The sequence below is a fragment of the Schistocerca serialis genome, chromosome 3 (assembly GCF_023864345.2).
Source record: "Schistocerca serialis cubense isolate TAMUIC-IGC-003099 chromosome 3, iqSchSeri2.2, whole genome shotgun sequence".
Classification (NCBI taxonomy): Eukaryota; Metazoa; Arthropoda; class Insecta; order Orthoptera; family Acrididae; genus Schistocerca; species Schistocerca serialis.
Genome location: NC_064640.1, coordinates 585,411,390 through 585,420,996, shown reverse-complemented (window position 1 = coordinate 585,420,996; position 9,607 = coordinate 585,411,390).

Below are 9,607 nucleotides of genomic sequence, written 5' to 3'. Positions count from 1 at the left end.
TCCTTTCACTTTTTAAATTTAAATTGCGTCGCAGAAAAATTAATGTAATTCAGTTGTATGGTGTGGATTAGTAGTGTTGACTCGTTGCTGATCTCCACATCACTTATTACCTACTCCGTCTGTGATATCGTTTCCCATTGCGTGATGGTTTGCCGAAATTCCGGCTCTAACTCCATTCTATTATTGCCTTCGAGAAGGCAGAAAGTCTGTTTTCCACTTTTAATCTGTTTTTAATAAAGATAAATGTTTTGGTTGGCAGGAGAGCTAACACCGTGTTACTAGAGGAGGCCGAAAGGCACGCGTTTTAGCTCACGCAGGCTGGCGTGAGGTCTGGAACAGGACCAGGAAATTAGAATTTAGAAAAACGGACGTAGATGGTGGAATACTTAACTTTAATCCATTAATGGTGAACGTCGGTCTTAACGGTACATGATTCACAATATCAATAGTAACTGATAATGGCGCCTTGCTAGGTCGTAGCAAATGACGTAGCTGAACGCTATGTTAAACTATCTTCTCGGCAAATGATAGCGTATTTTGTCAGTGAACCATCGCTAGCAAAGTCGGTTGTACAACTGGGGCGAGTGCTAGGAAGTCTCTCTAGACCTGCCGTGTGGCGGCGCTCGGTCTGCAATCACTGATAGTGGCGACACACGGGTCCGACGTATACTAACGGACCGCGGCCGATTTAAAGGCAACCACCTAGCAAGTGTGGTGTCTGGCGGTGACACCACATTCCTCCCCCGCAAATCGGCGTACGGTTGTGGCATAAGGCTTCCGCCCGCCGTGGGGAGGGGACCCCATGTTGACGTATGCGACGAGGTGGGGAGCCTAACAACAGGCGAGGCTGTGCCACCCACACCCTGACATTCGGACCGCGGGGAGCTAGGAAACGCCTTAAAACCTGCTCCAGGGTGCACGCCGACATGCGGTGTATGCGCCCGCAGAGAGACAGGAGAGGCCGAAGGGTCGACCTCCATCGGTGCGGGGCACCCTACGGTCGAAGACGACATATGGTCCGGAGCGGGCAAGAGTTCCATGTCGGAGGACAACTGGTCACGGGAAGCGGCGGCGGCGGCGGTGGCGGCGGCGCGTCGCCATGGGGCAAAATGGAAGGCAGCGTCGGTAACACCTGGGGCTGAGGCGAGCCAGTAGATGGGTCCGCAGGGCGCTGACCGGACGGCACCGTCGCTGAAAGCAGACGGCGAGCGGCAGATCCCATGCGACGACAGAGGCGCAGCTGGTTGAGATGCCGGCGCACCTCACCAGAGGCCCCCAAAACCAGATACACAGCGCGGCCGAGGCAGCGAAGAATGCGCCCTTCGAGCCAACGCCGTGAACCTCGATAGTGGTGATAGTTGACTACGTCGCCTGGAGCAAAAGCAGGTGTCTGCCGCTGCACAGGAACCTGATGCGGCGGACGTAGCAAAGACATCCAGGTTCGATGATGACGACCGTGGAGCAACTCAGCCGGCAAGCGACCATCTCGGGGCTGAGAGCGATACGAGGACAAAAAGAACAATAACGCGTCCTCCCGAGAATGCGACTCTTTTAACTTCAACATCTGTGACTTGAAAGTCCTGACTAATCGTTCAGCGGCACCGTTTGACTGTGGCGAAAACGGCGCGGACATCAGATGTTGAATACCATTGGCCTTGCAGAATGACTGAAATTCTGCAGACAGGAATTGTGGGCCATTGTCGGAAACAATATTCTGTGGAAGACCTTCAATGCAAAAGATAGCAGATAACGCTTGGATGGTGGCAGATGACGTCGTGGAAGACATACGGACACCAAAAGGAAAATTACTGAAGGCATCTACCACAACCAACCATCGAGCATTCCACAATGGAACAGCAAAATCGATGTGTAAGCGTTGCCAGGGGGAAGTGCGTTTGGCCATGCAGAGAAATTCCGCGGTGGGGCTGATTGTTGTTCGGCACACACCATGCAAGAAGAGCACATATTCGTAATCGCGGCATCGATTCCGAACCAAGTACAGTGCTGACGAGCAAGTTGTTTCGTTCTCACTATACCCCAATGTCCTTGGTGGAGAAGCTTTAAGACAGAGGACTGTAACGAACGTGGTACCACCACCCTGGACTGATCATTATCAGAACGCAACAGCAAAACACCACGTCGAGCAAAAAGTCTCTCCTTGTGAGCAAAAAATCGGTGAACCAACGGGTCCCCGATCCGTGACTTTGACAAGGGCCATTGCGTATCAACAAAACGCAGAACGGTAGCAAGGACAGGGTCAGCAGCTGTGGCTGTAGCTACACGACGAAAATCAATCGGAAACGATTCGACCACGTCATCGGTTTCCGCATCAATGAACATGCAAGCAAGTTCAGAGGAATCGAATGCTCTATCCTCAGCAACAGGCAAACGGGACAACGCATCGGCGTTTCCGTGCTTAGCAGTGGACCGATACAAGATATCGCAGCGGTACTGCGAGAGGAAAATAGACCAGCGAATGAATTTCTGCGCTGTACGTGGAGGTACAGGCTTGTTCGGATGAAAAAGCGATGTCAAAGGTTTGTGTTCTGTGATGATGGTAAAATGACGACCATATAAGAAATCATGAAACTTTGTAAGACCAAATACGAGAGCCAATGCTTCTTTCTCGATCTGTGAATAATTTCTTTGCGCAGACGAGAGCAATTTGGACGCAAAGGCAATAGGGCGATCGTGAGATCCATCTTTGTGCGCAAGCACAGCACCGATCCCGAAATCCGATACATCCACCATCAACAAAAGGGGCTTCTGAGGATCGAATGGCGTAAGGCAAGAATTGGAAAGCAACACCAATTTCAACTGGCGAAAGGCGCGTTCGCATTCCGTCGTCCAGACCAACGGAACACGTTTACGGCGTAAGCGATGAAGCGGAGCTGAAATGGAAGAGGCATGCGGCACATATTTTTGATAATAGTTGATTTTTCCAAGCACACTCTGTAGCTGCTAGAAATTCTGCGGCGAAGGCAAGTCTTGTATGGCACGGAGGTGAATGGGACTGGGATGTATGCCTTGGGCATTGAGTACATGTCCCAGGTAGGGCAAGTCACGATCAAAAAACACACATTTGTCCTTGTGCAAGCGAAGACCATTTAGTTGCAAGACCTAAAATAATGTTCTGAGATTGGCTAAATGTTCTTCTTCCATCTTTCCGGAGATCACAATATCGTCCAGATAGTTTGCTGCAGTAGGGACCGACGCACAAACAGTTTGGAGATATTGCTGAAACAATGTAGGGGTGGATGCACACCCGAATGGCAGTCGTTTGAATCGGTACAAACCAAGATGTGTGTTAACCACCAAAACGCGCTGGTATTCTTCATCCACCGGTATTTGCAAGTACGCATCTGCTAGGTCCAACCTCGAAAAATATTTACCCGGGCACAGTTTGTCAAAATGATCTTCTGGGCTGGGTAAACTGTCTCACTAGATGTGGATTCAGTGTTGCCTTGAAGTCCACACAAAGTCTCAATTTTTCCGAAGTTTTTGGCAAAATTACTAAGGGTGATGCCCAGAGAGAAGCCTGCACACGTTCAATTACACCTTGTAATTCCAAATCGTGTAATGTTTATGCGACCTCATTATGCACTGCGTGGGGAACATTGCGCGCTCTGAAAAATTTCGGTTGCGCGTTTACTTTCAGTTCCAAATATGCTTTATAGTTCTTAGCGCAACCAAGGCCCGGTGCAAAACTGTCTGCAAATTCTTCACACAGACGAGAAACACTGTCTGAAGGCACAGTCTGGTTCACTGATAGGACCTGATTTACTATAGACAAGTTAAACAAATGAAATAAATCGAAACCAAACAAGTTCACTGCAGAAGAAGAATGAAGGACGTAAAATGACACAAGTTTTGTTTGTCCTTTGTATGTTGCAACAAGGCTGCACTGTCCTAACACAGGGATCTTTTGATCTGAATAGCTAGTTGGCTTAACATTTGCGGCATGCAACGGAGGTGTGCCCAGCAGTTTGTAAGTGTCTTGATTAATCAGTGAAACTGCAGCTCCGGTATCGAGCTGGAATGGTAGCACTTTGCCGTTAATGTCCAAGTCTACAAAAAGTTTATTGTCCTGCTGATGACAAGAGCGACTGTCTCATGCAATGTGAACTGACACTGGCACATAATGACTTGCGACTTGACGTGATTTCCGGCGATGTCGACGCACACTATTTGTGGGATGAACACAGTCACTAATAGAGAAAGTGGCACTGGACAGAGTGGAATGAACTACATGAATTTCCATGGGTGAAGTTTCACGAGCCTGAGTATCCTTGGTTCGAATTCGGCGCGAATGAAAGGGCCTGGAATAGTGAGTTTCCGATCTGGCAAACACTTTGAACATGTCCTTTTTTACTACAGAAAAAGCAAATAGCTTTGCGTGACGGGCAATTCTCACGCGAATGTCTAGTAGCACACCGCAGGCATGATTTTAGCACTGCATTTGCATGCCTGCGCGGCACACGTGGCTGAGAGCCAGGCGGCAGCGGCACGGCCAGGTGTGAGGGCTGTTTACTGCTCCGTGCAGCTCGCCCGGCGGGCCGGTTAACCTGACACATGGCTGGTGAAGTTTCAAATGATTCCTGATCAAAGTCAAGTGTGTCCTGCCGATCCAATATGTCCATCACTTGTTGAAGGGAGGGATTGACTAGTTTCAAAATCTGTTCCCACATACGAACATCAGAAACGTTCTGTGCAATTGCATCAAGTACCATAGTATCTGAATAAGAGAGTCCACATAGACACTCAAAAGCACAATCCCTAGTAAGGCCTTGCAAGGTTGCAACCCACTCCCGATTAGTCTGACCTGCCATACGTTTTGTATGAAAGAAGGTATACTTTTTCGCAACTACATTGACTGATTCTTTGAAATATGCATCTAATGCAGACAAAATTTCGTCGTAGGACAGAGTTGCTACATCGCATCGGGGAAATAATTTGGCTATCACACAGTACGTTTGGACGCAGACCGATGATAACAAAAAAGGCTGCCGCTCATTACCTTGAATTCTGTAGGTAGCGAGATGGAATCCAAATTGGCGTGACCACTCCGTCCAGCTTTCCAGTGCAGCATCAAAAGGTCGAAAAGTTGGTGCAACAGCGTGTTGTGGCTGCGTTAGCGGTGGAGCGGCGGCTGCCGCATCGTTTTGCATTGCCCGTTGACCCTGGACGAGCTGTCCAAGGGCATCCAGTAAGGCCTGCGTCTGCTGATTCTGTAAGCGAAAAAATTCAGACAGTACATCTGGAGATTGTGGCGAAGCCATTACACAAGTAAATCATGGCAATATCGATAAGAACGCGGTTTTGCCTCGTCGCCAATGTTTTGGTAGGCAGGAGAGCCAACACTGTGTTACTAGAGGAGGCCAAAAGGCATGCGTTTTAGCTCACGCAGGCTGGCGTGAGGTCTGGAACAGGACCAGGAAATTAGAATTTAGAATAATGGACGTATCTGGTGGAATACTCAACTTTAATCCATTAATGGTGAACGTCGTTCTTTACAGTACATGATTCACAATATCAATAGTAACTGATAATGGCGCCTAGCTAGGTCGTAGCAAATGACGTAGCTGAATGCTGTGTTAAACTATCTTCTCGGCGAATGAGAGCGTATGTTGTCAGTGAACCATCGCTAGCAAAGTCGAATATATAACTGGGGCGATTGCTAGGAAGTCTCTCTAGACCTGCCGTGTGGCGGCGCTCGGTCTGCAATCACTGATAGTGGCGACATGCGGGTCCGACGTATACTAACGGACCGCGGCCGATTTAATGGCTACCACCTAGCAAGTGTGGTGTCTGGCGGTGAGACCGGTGAGACCACAATAAATATCAGTATTTAATAATAAATGCAGCCCCTACTTCAACATAATTTGACTGCAGTTCTTCAGGTTACCTTCCATTAGGAAAGTTGGTGCACTCTGCGGCTGTGATATTATTTATAAATTACAGAGTGCAGCAATCAGTCGTCCTTTTTTTTGTAGGTTTTATTTGGCAAATCCAGATTTCGGCTAGTGACTAGCCATTCGGTCAAAATGGCTCTGAGCACTGTGGGACTTAACATCTGTGGTCATCAGTCCCCTAGAACTTAGAACTAATTTAACCTAACTAACCTAAGGACATTACACACATCCATGCCCGAGGCAGGATTCGAACCTGCGACCGTAGCGGTCACGCGGTTCCAGACTGAAGCGCCTAGAACCGGCCGGCCCTTCCCCATTATCATTGCACAATTTTCTAGTCGCGATAGATGTCAATTCTCTATTGTTCGGGCGTCAGTCACAGTTCTTTGAATACTACTCAAAGAGTAGTGCTTAAAGAGTGGTATTCAAAGAACTGTGACTGATGCCCGAACAACAGGGAACTGAAATGTATTGGGACTAGAAGATAGTGCATTGATAATGGCTAGGCATTAGCCGAAATCTGGATTAGCAATATAAAACCTACAAGAAAAAGGACGACAGAGTGCTGCGCTCTATAATTTGTAAATTTACTCCAGTGTCTCGCGCCCCTGGCGTAATTGAGCTCATCGTAAAAACTACTACTGGTTGCTATGGAGCACTGTAAATGATGTAGAACTGTTACCAGACATTCATGTGAACCACCACCACTGATGTAGCTGTTCGCAGTGAAACAGTGTTTACGTGATAGTTCGTTGTATGTTCTCAGCGCCTTAAGATATGGCGATGAGCGACAGAAAGGGAAAAATGATATGTCGTGTTAGGACGTACCAATGAGTACATCGTACGTGAATTTACTCGATGTATTGGTGTATCGATAAGCACTGCCCAAAGTGTCCACATTGAATGGTATAGAGGGGCCTCTGCAGCTCTGCAACTCGACGTAAGAGCAAAATTTGTAATAATATCCCAAACTAAAAGGACCGGAAAAGATTGGTCACGCCCTGTCAATGATACTCAGTTTAAAATGAGACAGGAATTGCTGCTGCCAATAGATCTCTACCAATTTCTTATCGAATGTTGCGAAAGAACCACATGCAATGGACATACCTTAAGGTATATTACTCACAGCTGCACGTCTCCAAAGGGGCAAAGAAACCTATAAACTTAAGAGAATCTGACGGGGGAGTGTTAACGCAGTTCGGCAAGTAGCGAATTCTCCTTTTTTCAGGTCACGGAAGGCACTTTGTACAACGATAGTGCAGTGTGTCGTTTAACACGCGGTGTGTTGTGGGTCAACTCGGGCCGGAAGTGATTCTGTGATGCTTTCAGGGTGTTTTTCTATCCATGACTTGTGCACACACATTCTGATTACCGTGAACCTGAGTCATTATGTTCATTTTAACGTTCTCAGTGCCCAAGTGGTGCCCCTTCTTTTACAACTTCATGATGAATACGCTATGGGATCTCCCATTTCCCAAGATGGCAACAGCCATGTTGACATTCTACGCAAATCTTCCTGCCTTGACGACGTCCTACCGCACCCCGGCTGTCCCCCTTATATCGCCCGATCTTAATTCCATACAAAATATCTACTATTATTTTATACATTGATGCAATCAATATCCCCTCTATTTGTTAACTCCTTAGTCGTCAATGAGTGTCTTCGGCAGGTTGTGGTACACCTGAAAAACTTATCGACTCCCTTTCTCGCCGACTGAAACCATTATGAAGGCTCTAATCGGTGTTACACAGTATGAGCGTGAAGTATCCTGGGGGAGTCCTTTTTTTGCCATTTTCCTTACTTTTCTAGCACTCTAAAAAGTGAATATTTAGATTTATAGTTGATTGCCGACAACCAGCAACTTGGTGATGACTGATTTAAAGATGATGAATTCTTCTCGGGTTATCAGCCGAGTTGTTGAGGCGTCTTGTCGCAACGTTTCAATGAGTTTCGTATACATCATCTTCGCCATCTTCAGGCGAAGATGATGGGTACGAACTTCTAAATTGTTGAACGACTTTTGATCTGGCATGTAGTCAAGAGCATCACGAATGCAATCGTACTTGGTGATTCGCCAACAGGCTAACATATTTTAGCTGAATCTGATACAAGTGTCATGCAGTTTTGCACTAAGTGGGAAGCATTACAACATGGACATCCGTTTCCCCTTAGCGCGTGTGAAAACACAGCAGCTGCCGAGAGTATACAGCTCTGTAAACTGTATTTAAACAAAATTGAGATATTTATTGCTATCTTTTAGTGTTCTACCTATAAATTATAAGCTTCTGTGTGAATTTTAAGTAAAGAGCAAGTATTTATGACTTGGTGGCAGGCAGTAGAAATTTGTTATTAATTAGAATACTGTCGTAAGTTAAGGATAAAATGTCATGATTGTAAATGAAATTGACAATTGATTGTCTTATGTTTCCTTCCGTCGAAAGTGTTGTATACGTCATTTGTATGATAGTTTAACTCTTTGCGATATTCACTCACTAACACACTCCGATGGCTTCTTTGTGACCTGACGATCCCCTGTCATCCTAACTATCTGCTCAAGTTTTTCCTGTCCTACGCCGCTTCATTCCATTCGGTGATACCAATCACTCTGTAGTCTGAGGTCACTTCATCTTTCGATGTTGATCGTCCAGGGGGTCTTGTGCCCTCCATCTTCTTACCATATATCTGACAGACTTTTCTAGCAAGGTTCATTCTGACAATATGGCCTACCCATTGCAAACCTATCGCTTTGGCAATGTTCACTATCGGTGGTTCATCTGCTAACTTAACTAATGCTTCATTTTATCTCCAAACCCATCTTTGTGTGGCTTGGTGAAATGTAGGCCCAAAGACTTTCCCGCACACTTTATTTTCGATGCCTGAGAGTTGGTGCTCTTCTCTTTTGGTCATGGTCTATGTTTCCTCTCCATGCAGCAGTACTGGCCTTATGATTGTGTTGTAGACTTTCAGCTTGATTTCCCTGGTCAGGAGTTTGGAGGGTAGAAGTTTTTGGGGGGAGAAGTAAACTTTGCGTTCCATAGAGTAGTTTGGTATGCGATTGTCTTCAGTCATTTATATTTAAACCAAAGTATTTGAAGTGGGGAGTGTTCTTGAAAGTCTAATTTTCTATCTGAAGGTCATTACGTTGTGCTGTAGTCATGTTTTTCCTTTGTATAATAATGTATTCAGCATTTCCTTCCCTGATTTTTAACCTACTTTCATCGCAGTATCACTTAGTTTCTTGAACCGAGTTTCAGTTTCTCCAGTGTTATTTCTTGTTAAACCTATTTCATTTGCATAGGCCACTATATTTGGTTGTTTACGTGCGACGTTTCCATTTGTTGTTTATTTGGTTTCTCTAACTACATTTTTCGTGACAAGGTCGAATGTGAGTGAGGAGAGCCCATTACCTTGCTGCAGTTCATTTTCATTCTGAAAACAGTTAGATACCGATTCATTGTTTGTCACTTTAAACATAGTCTGTGGCCACAATAGTGACCCATGAGCAAAGAGCGCAGTTGCAAATGTAGATACTAATGCTTATATTCACTTACTCTCGTTCTCAAGTCGGCGATCTTAGAAAGTAAGTATGCCTAGATCGCACGTGAAGCAAAAACACAAAACCAATCACCTTTCAATATTTAAAATAATGTAATAGAAGAGTGAGAATACCTGAGAATGATTGTATGCTGCTGAA